Below are 13240 nucleotides of genomic sequence, written 5' to 3' on the forward strand. Positions count from 1 at the left end.
GAAGCCGGGGCGCGGGGAGCGGAGGGGTGGCACGGCGTAATGTCGCGTTAATATTACTCTTGCGCCTTTCCGCGGATTGCCGGCTTTCTTTCACTTCTTCGTCATCGGAACGCAACGACTACGACAGGCAGGACGCCGATTTCTCCACCGCCGACTGTATCCGCGGTCCGGATACGTGGTGTCGAAAAACTCGACTATTCCCGCCTCGATAAGAACCCTAAAATGATTTCTACAACCTTCCCCTGCCGCTCGGGTCAATGACGGTGGAAGAAAACCCACCAAGATGGGAAACTTTCCAGAAACTAAATGGAAAATCCCAGAAAATTCCACCTGGGAAACTATAATCGATACATTCATCAGAATAGGCCGGTCTATGGCTGGAGTGAGATTGGTAGGTGTCGGTGTTTCAGTCAGAAAATGCCCTGTATTTTGTTGAAAATACAGGGTAATGTATCATCAAGGAAGAGTTACATATATAGACTATAAAATGAAAAACATATATAAACAGCAATATAAAAACTTGCAATCAGTGTTTCAGTCAGAAATAGCTTTGGAGAGCTTGTGCCAAACATAATATACTAATAGCGTCGCGTCTTTAATACCTTCCATATGATTTAGGTATGTAGACGACATCTTTGTTATCTGGAATCATGGAATAGACAAGCCTAACCAGTTTCTGACTAATCTTCCATCAAAGTCACCATGTCAAGAGAGGCGATACTTGGATCATTTACCAACGACACAATTATAATGGAAAAAGATGCATCTTTGTCTCAGTTTGTAAAAAAATACAAGTAGCCAGTAAATAAGATCTACAAAAGGACTAGAGGCCGGAAAATGCAGCTTAATAGCTCCAAATCCCAATTGTATCACTTGAAGGATGCCCGATTCCTCAAGGAGAATCAACCGAATACCTCGGCATCAACCTTCATGGTAGGTTAAATTGGAACAATCACATTAGACATAAAGCATCGGATATCAGACTCAAAATCAAGCAACTGTAGTGATCAATAAGAAAATATTCTCAACTTAACCTAATATATATATATATATATATATATATATATATATATATATAAATTTATAAATTACTAGCGACCCGCCCCGGCTTCGCACGGGTGCAATGCTGACACTAAATTAAATACACTACAGAAAAAATATGAACGTTGTATATAAAAACATAGCGGCCCGCTCCGACTTTGCACGGGCATAAAATATATATGCCTATGTCACTCAATGAAAACATGATTAAAATCGATCCAGTATTTTTGGTTCATTCATTACTGCCCTTGGCCTGCACGCATTAAATTTGGAGTAAAACAATTCCTCTTCCCCTATACTTACTATGAAGATTTCCTGCTATCTTTGGAATATCTAAATTCATACAATTTTTATTACATTACACATTTTTAAACGCAAATTTTAAATTTGTAATATCTCCGAAAATATTTGTTTAATTTACATGCTGTAAGGAACCATATTGATCTATATTAATTGCACACTGTATTTAAGGTACTTAATTCGATAAGGATTAATGCCGTATTGCTTAAAATAGCTTCGTAAATAAGCCATTTTCTCACGTAAAAAGTAAACAATAAAAATGGTTAATGTGGGTTATCCCTAAAAGATAAACATATACCATCGCGGACTTTTTTGTAGACCTTTTTATGGTGTACAATACTGTAGTACATTAATTTGATCTAACTCGTAGGGTTAGGCAGCGTTTTTGCTAATTGCTAAATAAGCCTAAAAAATAGGTTAATTTACGACATCACGTTAGAAACCTCTAAAATTAGCAATGTTGCCTTAGTATATTATGCATGTATTATACATATAAACCTTCCTCTTGAATCACTCTATCTATTGAAAAAAACCGCATCAAAATCCGTTGCGTAGTTTTAAAGATTTAAGCGCACATAGGGATATAGGGACAGAAAAGGCGACTTTGTTTTATACTATGTAGTGAAGGTTGAACTAAAAATATAAAATGTAAGATGTAACTAATTAATAAAAAAAGGTACTGTAAAATGGGAAACAAAAAAGGACAACACCAAAATATAACAAACTGTATTGGCAAAGTATTAGGTGTATTACAAACTCCAATACCAAAAGGCCCCATTCAAAGAAGTGATAGGAGTATAGAAGATTCTGCGAAAGTTTATAGTTAAGTAAAATGTAGTCGACCAAGCACCTTATTCGCCTGACATAGACCCGCTTGAGTTTTCTGTTTGCTTTTTTTCATGTGTTAACTAACGATTACCAACAATATTTTTAACACAAACCATATATAGGTCATGAAAAGATACTCATCGGTCAAATATGCATAAAAGCGGCACGTGTTGACCCATCGCCGAAGCTAAATGGTCCGTCAGGGTGCATCGATTCCGACGCCCCCTTTCGCCGGGCGAGAGAAAGATGCACAGTCATTCGAACCGACGTCGAGGGGGGTGGCTGACGACTACAACGAAACGTCGGCCGACCGTCCACGACGGTACAAAAATAAACGTCGATATTTTTAGAAAAAGAATGTTTTTGACCGGGTAATTCAACGCCGGGACATGTAGACGCCGAATTTTGAGTGCAGCAATCGGGCGGGTGTCAAAGTGCACGATCGTCTTGAACCTATCGACGTCTGTGTTGGTCTTCACAAGTTGGCGATGAGGAAGAATAGCATTCAAGCACGAAACTTCAGCATAAATAATAAAATCCCCAATAAAAAACATCCACGAGACTTTCCAGATTCATAACTAGTATCTGACAACTGCACATTTGCACAACTATTGGATCTTATAAAAGATATATATCAACTATTAAAAATTCATCAATTACAAATCCAACAATACATTTTTGCAAAATTTATAGCGCATGATAATTAAATGTATTACAGATCCAAGAATATTACCTGTTATTGTTGGATATTATAAAAAATGTTGAGTAGAAATCATGAAAATTGAAATCCAATAATACATTTTAGAAATAACTGAAAAACCTATAATATATTATCAAATGTACCATGTCATAAAAAGTGTTGAATAAACCAATACCAAGTACCTAGTCCAAGTAATGGACACAAAACATTTAACTCATAAATATATTCCAGATCCAATAATACCACCTCTAATTATTGGGTGCCCTAAAAAGTATTGAACAGAATACAATTTTCCTAATGTTGAATACAAAAATAATTAGAAATACAGAATATACCATAACATAAAACCCATAGATATATTTCTAATGCAATAATATACCTCTAATTACTGGCTATCCATGATTTACATATAAAGAGGTATTTTCAATCATGTATTATTGTTTGATACTAAGTTACAAGGATTAACCTCTTATATTAGTTAGTCCTCCTAATAAAATGTATATTTTAGCAAGAATATGACGCAAAAAACGATACAACTGTGGGTTTGAACAAGCAGTTTTTGAAATATCGATAAAAAAAAGTTTAAAAAGTTGGAAGCTGTAAATTATCCATGTCTATGTCTAAGAAATCATCACCAGAAAATTTCTAAATTAGTCTTGATATATTTAACTTTGATTTTTTGATCGCAGTTATAGGGAAAAGTCCAGAAATGGCAAAAAATTACGATTTTTCCAGAGTATAAATGTGGAAAAAGTGGCAAAGACTTTTATATCTCCAAATCAATTGAAACTTTGTCAATTCATCAATGATAAGTGGTAAAAATCCAAATAGTTTCATTGTCTGTATTTATGAAACTAATTCAGCATCTAACCGTTACACGTAAATTACAAATCCAATAATACTATCTGCAATTGTTGGATATTATAAAAGCTTTGAATAGAACACTACTTTCCAAGTAATGGATACAACAATAACTAGAAATACAGAATATATTATAAAATTTCACTCGTAAATATATTTCAGGTCTAATAATACTACCTGCAACTATTGGATATCTTAAAAATTGTTGGAATAGGGGGTCATAAAATTTTATTGGTCTGCAATTTTTGCAATTTACTAAATCTCACTAACAAAAACTAGGAATTACAATCCAATAAAACCTTTATAAGTTAAGATGGTTGAGAATTTAAAATATTTCAAGAGTACATTAGAAAGTTCGAATCGAAAGTAGCGGAAAACCCAAAAAAAATTAAATATTCATTATCCAAATTTGAAATAAAATGTTTTAAATCCCGCAAATTTTCTATAAATGTAAGGAAAATTTTCATTAACAATCAAAGTCTAAATCCATAAAAACAATGAATGAAAATCCAATAAACCTTTTTAAGATCGTCAAGTATATATAAATCTACACCACATTAGAAAGTTAGGATTGAATAATCTCAACAACTTTTCTACAAATTTACTGTGGTAATATTTCTAGAAGGCAAATTTTCATTAGCAATCAAATATAAAACAATAAACCCGCAAAAAAAAACGAATCCAAGCGAAAGAAAATAGTTTCGCCTCGGTTACACGCGATTATTTTCGACCCGACCTTCGCCTTCGCCAAATCTTCAACCTTGCGAGCTCTAGATTTTGACCAGAGCCGACTTCACGTTAAAGAATCGGTTCTAGTCCGGCACGTCTGTGAAACGGACACCGGATAAATATAGGTGATCGGCGGACCGCCGCCGATATTTACGACGAACGCACCTTGAGAAAAGCGAAAAATAATGGAAAAGGTAACACCTTGACTAAAAAGCTGATGTGGTGCCAATTTCTGGTGGTGATCGAGGTGTAGGAACGCGACAATTTCGCACTCCTATTTTGACCGTATGCCGTAAATAAACCGACGCGGAAAAGACGACTTGACAACCGAACACCTTAAGGTAACGCTTATTTTTCGAATGCACTCGTAAACCTTCACCCAATCATCAGTAAAAGAACGATATCCTCACGTGCCATAGATGCCGGTATATGAAAAGCCAGCCTTAGCAACAGCCTTGATAGTATATGTCATATATATTGCCAAGCACCATGGTTAATATCTGTTAGTAACGTATATGTTCAATTTAAATTAATATTTATAACTTCGTCACATTTCCTACGAAAATAATTCTTATAATTCTAATTTAATTCCATGTTTTTTTTAATTATTTACTCTGCATTATTAATTAAATGTGGTGCACTAGATATTGTATTAAAATAAAGAATAAACGTATGAAATAGTTTATGTAGTAATCATCCATATCACTACAAGGTTAAAATTACTTTTATGTTTACAAATATAAAAACAAGACTTAAGATATAAATATGTAGTTTTAACTGTAGACACAAATCGAACAAATAATTATAAATATCCGAGTACTGATATAGTTATGAATGTAGAATGGTTGATATAGTACTAACGATGTAGCTGTCGACTATTGATGTGTTAATATCAACACAGTTTAAAGCTACAATTATTAGACAATACAAAAAAGAAACATCAATATCGAGAAGTAGTTGCAAATGTCTTACTACTACATGAAATAGTTGCAAATAAATAGTCGTAGTTGATAGTCGTTTTGATATTTGTATGTGGGAAATTGTTGACGTAGTTATTCATACGGTATTATTGATACAGTTCTACATGTGTAGTTACAATATTCACAAAAATGGAATGACTGATGTAGTTTTTGTATGGAAATATTGATATAGATGTAATATATACAAGTATAGAACAATTAATGTAATGTATGTGTGGAATTTGTGCTAAATTGAAATATGGAATTGTTAATGTAATTGTTTGTATAGAATAGTTCATACAGCAGTAATTATATAGGTGAATAATTATTGGAAATGTAATTTTACTAATGTAGTTCGTTGCTGATATAGTATAAAATATGTAATTGTCGACTACATAAATAGGTTAACACAACGTAGCCTAAATCTGCAATTACTGGACAATCATAAAAAGAAAAATCACTATATCTAATCCATGAAGTAATTGCAAATGTCTTACTACTGAAATCGTTGTAAATATGAAGTCGTTGATATAGTTATAATTATGTTGTTGTCGATATAAAATAAGTCTGTAATTATTAAACAAACCCAAAAAGAAAATAACATATGTATTCGTAAATAAACATGAATTGTAAATATCATGTAAAACTACGAGATGTTCAACTACATAGATATATTTATCGAAATGTTCATGTAATTGTAATATTTACAAACATGGAACAATTCATGTAATTGTATTTATGGATTTGTTGGTGTAATTGGTTATTATAAGGTTAATTGGTTATAAGGAATTATTGATATAGTTGTAAATGTGTAGTTGTACTATTTACAAACATTTGAGGTAGATAATTGTATAGAAATATTGACATGGATGCAATATTTACAAATATAGAATAATTACTGCAATTGTATGGGCGATTTTCGTGCTAATTTTCAACATATTATAGAATTGATGATGTAGTTGTAATATTATTGGTGGTGTGTGTAGTTGCAAATTTTACAATTATGAAAAATTGATGTGGTTGTTTTTATAAATTGTTGATGTAGTTGTTTGTATGAAATTGTTGATGTAGTTGCTTGAATGACATTAATGATATAGTTGTAATATTATTGATATAGTGTGTGTAGTTGAAAAATTTACAAATATTGAGGTAGTTGTTTGTATGCAATTGTTGATATAGTTATTTGTATGAATTATTGATATAGTTGTAATATTACAGTATGGAATTTATACTAATTTTGAAGTGAAATGTAGTTTTACTGATATAGTTAATGGTTGATATACTTAATAAAACTTCGCCTTAAAACATTATTTCATTTTCTTCTCGGTCTAGAATCCACAAAGGACAGTCCCATCTCCCGAACATCTCACACCGTTATACAATGTTTCTCCCGCCTCCAGCCGTATTCTTGTATATATTAATAGGCGAAAAAAATATAATCCGGAACATATTTGATCTATTTTCGTCCGAAACTAGTTCTTGTTTCTATTTCCGACGGCGTTGGTACATAGGTAGCCGCCTGAGACCGCAGTAAAAATAAACCACCAGTCCAGTTCGGATTCTTAATATCTCGACCGACAGCCGAAAAAGAAATTCGAGTAAACAGAATAGCGGACGGGCGCGTAGCGGGCTCGATTCCCACGTCTTAGATGCATCCGCGAAGCTCAAACATTCGACCAGTTGATTTGCCGGTACATTATTTCCGTTGTAGTAATAAACCTGAATCAACATCGTTGATTTGTGTTAGAACAAGCTATATTATGGATTCTTCGAATAGGAGCAGTAATGAATTTATTTATAACAATGTTTAACTTAGTGTCCATTCAGTATAGTTTATTCATCAATGATCTGTAGTTGTGTGATCTCAATTTACACCTTTTCTCGAGAGTTTGGTCTTCTTCAGTCAATAAATAGTGTGCCACATAACAGGTCAATTGAAAAGTCCCCGGCTAATGCTAAGTTTAGACGTGGTGAAATGAGCACTGAAGACGGTTAACGCAGTGGGCGGCCAAAAGAGGTTGTTACCGACGAAAATATTAAAAAATCGACAAAAAGATTTTGAATGACCGCAAATTGAAATTGAGGTACATAGTAGACACTCTAAAGATATCAACTGAACGTGTACATCATATCATTCACGAATATTTGGGTATGAGAAAGCTCTGTGCAAAATGGGTTCCCTCGCGAGCTCTTTGACCAAAAACAACGACGAGTTGATGATTCGGAGCAGTGTTTGAAGATGATCAATCATAATAAACCCGAGATTTTGCGTCAATATGTGACTGCATGGACTGTGGACGAGTGGACTGCACACGATGAACCCGCTCCAAAGCGTGGGAAAACGAAAAAGTCGGCTGGCAAGGTTATGGCGTCTGCATTTTGGGATGCGCATGGGATAATTTTCATTGACTACCTTGAAATAGGACTTTGGACCCTTTGAAAGACGGAATCGCCGAAAAACGGCCGCATTTGAAGAAAAAGAAAGTGCTGTTTCACCAAGACAATGTACCGTGTCAAAAAGCCACCGTATTCTCCAGATCTGGCCCCCAGCGACTATTTCCTGCTCTCAGGTCTCAAAAGAATGCTCGCTGGGAAGAAATTTTCGTCGAATGAAGAGGTGATCGCCGAAACTGAGGCTTATTTTGAAGCAAAGGACAAATCGTACTACAAAAATGGTATCGAAAAGTTGGAGGGTCGCTATAATCAGTGTATTACCCTTGAAGGGAATTATGTTAAATAAAAAATACTGCAAAAAAATGTTTTACTATGGGACTTTTCAATTGACCTGTTACTTCCATATTTTGAGTCGTATTGATATGTTTTCGGCGATACTACTCTATCGAATCCTCTCTAGTCTCTGGATATACACTTTTATCAATCCGTTCGTTTCGCTCCCCTCCCCGTGACCGTCATCCCGCTCCAGGGGGGCAAAGATTAATGGTGTTTTCGATTGTTGAGTCATTCGAGAGACGCGGCGCGCGACTCCGACCAAAATCCAAGCCGGCGGCGACGGTCCGTCCCAGTTGATTGAACTTGGAAGTTGGCAAATGGTCCCGGTTGCCGACGCGACTCCATAGGAAATCTTAATGATGCCGTCTTGAATGCGGCCTCCTCGTTATCGTCCGATTTACGGAAAACCCCCGCGAAAAGCCTGGCCCTGGTCCTGGCCCCTGGTCAAAGGGACGGACTGCTATAGACCTTATTCTTTCGTATCTTCTAAAATTTAGTTCTATTTAATTATTTCATATTAGAAAACATATAAAGGTCACACGGTGTTAAGTCGGGCGAGTTAGGCGGATGGTCTAACGACCAAACGTTATCCCAACATTTATCCACGCATTGGTATTGGTACAGTTTAGGATTTGTTAAGACAGATCAATATATATATGGACATCAACAAATGGACGCTGATTTTCAAGCTGATCATTCTAAGCGATTAATCTCCTTATTAATCGGGTCATGGATTAATCTTTGACATTGTACCACTTATGGTACACAGAACCCACACGCAATTGTCAAAAAAATGTAAACAAAACCTGTCTCAGTTTAGTGCTGATTTTGATTGCCTATAACTTTGCTCAAAGAGAAGATAAGTAAGTTTGGTTTTCATAAAAAGTTTATTTGGTCTTTTTGCATTTTTTTCGTTACGACTGAAATATGATATCAGCTAAATGGTGACCGCGATTAGCTATGTAGCTTTCGGCTCTTTTTATGGCATTTTTCGTGACATCCTGCAACACCTGAGGCTGAATTTCCTCAAATTTCGTGACGAATATTGTCTTTAAGATGTTGAATCGTTTGGGACTTATTCACATAAACTTTTGATTTAAAAAAAAATCATAAGAAAAAGTCTGGTGCTGTTAAATCCGGAGATCTGGGTGGCCATGCTAAATCGCCACCTCGCGAAATTAGTCTTCGTGGAAAAACCTCATTCAATAATTGAATTGTTGAACGATCTGTATATGCTGTGGCCCCATCTTGCTGAAACCACATGTCCTCTAGTCCTTACTCTTCCATTTCAGGCAGAAGGAAATTTCGAATCATTTCTCGGTACCTTTCAACAGTAACGGTAACTGTAACACCTTGGTTATTTTCAAAAAAAAAAAACAGGGACCAATGATGTTGCATAAATAACACACCATATAGTTGTTTTTAGTGGACGCAATGATGTTTCATGAACTAATTGAGGATTCTGTGTTCCCCTGTCTTTACCGAAGACGTCCTGTGGCCTCGCGTTGTGAAGTCATCCAGATATTTTACCGACTTTTATCTTGACCGGAAGTAAAACTCGGTTTTTTGCTCAAAGCGGTGATTTCCAGAACCGTGATGACGGCGATTCTATTGCGTCAGTAGATTGTGAAACAGTGCGAGTCCAAGAAATGATGCCAAAACAACGAAAAAATTACTAACACAGGAGTACAGAGTAAAACAATGACTGGGGCAGATTTTCTACTGAAAATTATAATGAAATGATTTAAATTCTTATATAAATCAGGGGAAATTTGGAGGAATTATGTCCCGGCCTGCTAGAATGGCCGAAAACACAGCAAACGAGTTGACAATTTAATAACAATGATTCGTATTTTATTTAATTTTATACAAATCAACTAATAGATATTCTACAGTTCCTTAAGCGATGGTTTTCGATAGATTGTGTCATTTCGTTATATAATATACTAGCGACCCGCCCCGGCTTCGCACGGGTGCAATGCTGATACTAAATTAAATGCACTACAGAAAAAATATGAACGTTGTATATAAAAACATAGCGGCCCGCTCCGACTTTGCACGGGCATAAAATATATATGCCTATGTCACTCAATGAAAACATGATTAAAATCGATCCAGTATTTTTGGTTCATTCATTACTGCCCTTGGCCTGCACGCATTAAATTTGGAGTAAAACAATTCCTCTTCCCCTATACTTACTATGAAGATTTCCTGCTATCTTTGGAATATCTAAATTCATACAATTTTTATTACATTACACATTTTTAAACGCAAATTTTAAATTTGTGATATCTCCGAAAACATTTGTTTAATTTACATGCTGTAAGGAACCATATTGATCTATATTAATTGCACACTGTATTTAAGGTACTTAATTCGATAAGGATTAATGCCGTATTGCTTAAAATAGCTTCGTAAATAAGCCATTTTCTCACGTAAAAAGTAAACAATAAAAATGGTTAATGTGGGTTATCCCTAAAAGATAAACATATACCATCGCGGACTTTTTTGTAGACCTTTTTATGGTGTACAATACTGTAGTACATTAATTTGATCTAACTCGTAGGGTTAGGCAGCGTTTTTGCTAATTGCTAAATAAGCCTAAAAAAATAGGTTAATTTACGACATCACGTTAGAAACCTCTAAAATTAGCAATGTTGCCTTAGTATATTATGCATGTATTATACATATAAACCTTCCTCTTGAATCACTCTATCTATTGAAAAAAACCGCATCAAAATCCGTTGCGTAGTTTTAAAGATTTAAGCGCACATAGGGATATAGGGACAGAAAAGGCGACTTTATTTTATACTATGTAGTGATGGCATATTTTTTTACTGATATTTTGGATTTCAGGCGAAGCACCTACTAACATGATTTAAAAAAAAATAACAGAATTTTAGGATTGAATGTGAGACCCGAGAAATGTGAACTATTCTCAGATTGTTGAAACACTAAGAGCAATTTAATCAAATATACGTATAATTTAGAAGAACCGGCAACGTCGCGTGCAGGGCCTCTCAAGTATTAGACACTTGTAGAACATATCTGGCCTAACTTGCGTATCGTCGCGATTTTATTTTTTCAATTCCCTGGTTTCAATCTAATTTATCGTTCTAATTCCTGAAATCAGAGGCGTTCAATGAAAATTCGTTTTTATATATGATTTTTTGTCAGGGTAAGGAAAATCTGGCAAGTATAATAATTGTTGCCCCAATTAGTGCGTTAATTCTCTGCTTGCTGAACCCCTAGGAGCAATTTCTTCAAATATACGTATAATTTAGAACTGGCAACGTCGCGTGACGGGCGCTTCAAGAATTAGACTATTGTCAAACATACGGCCTATCTTGTGTATCGTCATCGTCATCAGAGGATGTGAACTCCCAGTTTTGATTCAATAACGGCGGTACTTACGACCGATAAGACCCGATTAATTGTTACTAAGGATGTAGTTGTTTCCGGTGTACGTTCGTGCGAGCATTGGAAACGGTGACGAAAGCCAACCGGTGCACCGACGTGACCTTGCATCGACGGAAAAAATGCCCAGCGGTGCCGCTGCCGCAGCCATCGTGTCAGTCAGTTCCGTATGACGAAGGAAAAGCAGACACGGACGGTTCGACATAAATTCCTCCCGGCGAAGATATAAAAGAAACGGCCGGCGATATGTGTGTCTTTTCGGATGCGTTGGCGGCGGCGAAGGTGTGCGGAAATCGCCCGCCCGGTCTGCCCACGATTTACAAGCGGCAGCGTGGGCAGCGCGGGGCCCCCGGCATATCATCGACCGTATTTTCAGTAACCTTTCAGCGATTCAAAACCGCGTTATTTTCGGCCGCTTTTTATTTTCGTACTTCGCATCTCAATCGAACGGTTCTCGTACAATATCGTTCCGGTTGAGACATCTCTGGAAAATATTTCGTCTTGGCGCCCGAAGAGGAACCGAATCGACGCGACACTGTCAAAAAAGGAATTTAAAAAATCATATGTTTTCGAATATTCTGAAAGCTCCCATATCGCCGCCCAGCTTCGTAGAGAAAGTATTAACGACAGTCAACAAGATCAACAAACGGACCAGAGACTGGAAAATACAGCACAATAGCTCCGAATCTACCAGGTGTACTGGAAAATCTGGAAAAATTACCGAACCGCTACCGACAACAAATAATCTAACTGTCCAGAATGGGCCCGAAGACAAGGTAAACTGATTTTAGAGCATGATAACCGCCTCATACAGCAAAACAGGTCAAGGAAGTGTTGAAAGCATTTGGATGGAACATATCGCACCCGCGGTACTCTCCAGATCTTGCCCCGTCCGACTATCAACTTTTCACATCAATGAAAAAGCAGACAATGAGCAGCACTGTGCCAATTTCGAAGAAGTTAGAAAAAGATTAATGGTTTTGCTCAAAGGACAAACAGTATTTGCCTGAAAGATTTACAGGATCAAATGGCCAATACTTTGAATAAATATATAGGATTAAAATAAAATGTTTACAAAGTTTGTGTGTGGACACACCCCAATGGGTATTTTTGAAAATTGGAATTATTTTCGGAGTTACTGCGTTTTTACGACGACGACTGTTGGGCGAATTGAACAATAGACAGTAGAAGTTACCCTCTAGGCTACCTGAGGGAGAGACCCTTCATACCACGTGTTACCATTGTTATTGGAGGTTCTTCACCAATTTTGAAAATTACGAACATTACTAACGGGATTATGTCGTCAGAACAAAAAGACAAAAACCAATATCCTGATAATTAAATGCTGTGAAAATATGGAGAAAAATAACAAGTCAGCCTTGTTACTTCCAAGTAAACAGCACTGAGTCACTGACCATTCATCATGGGTGAATAATAAAATCTTTTTATATCCTGTTGAAACGCACACCAGCGACATATTGCAAGAGAACCAACCCTCACAAAATATAGAAAATATAGAAGGAAATCTTAAATGAGTGCATATGTATAAAAGCAAAATGAATAACAAATTCGACACGATTAATTTTAAGAAATAATACTGAAATAAACTAATTTCAGTTTATTCTATTGAAGAAAAATTGAGTTTTTGAAAAATGATGGTTCTTACATATATTCT

General features: G+C 35.9%; 1 protein-coding gene across 1 annotated transcript in view; it reads right to left on the reverse strand.

Annotated features, from left to right (window-relative positions):
* LOC143205017 (serine/threonine-protein kinase minibrain) overlaps positions 1-13240 on the reverse strand; it is a 59572-nt gene that overhangs the window by 40217 nt on the left and 6115 nt on the right. The window lies entirely within an intron of this gene.

Source organism: Rhynchophorus ferrugineus, unplaced genomic scaffold (assembly GCF_030347505.1).
Source record: "Rhynchophorus ferrugineus isolate W39M unplaced genomic scaffold, kcgeb_rfMv2 rfM11, whole genome shotgun sequence".
Lineage (NCBI taxonomy): Eukaryota > Metazoa > Arthropoda > Insecta > Coleoptera > Curculionidae > Rhynchophorus > Rhynchophorus ferrugineus.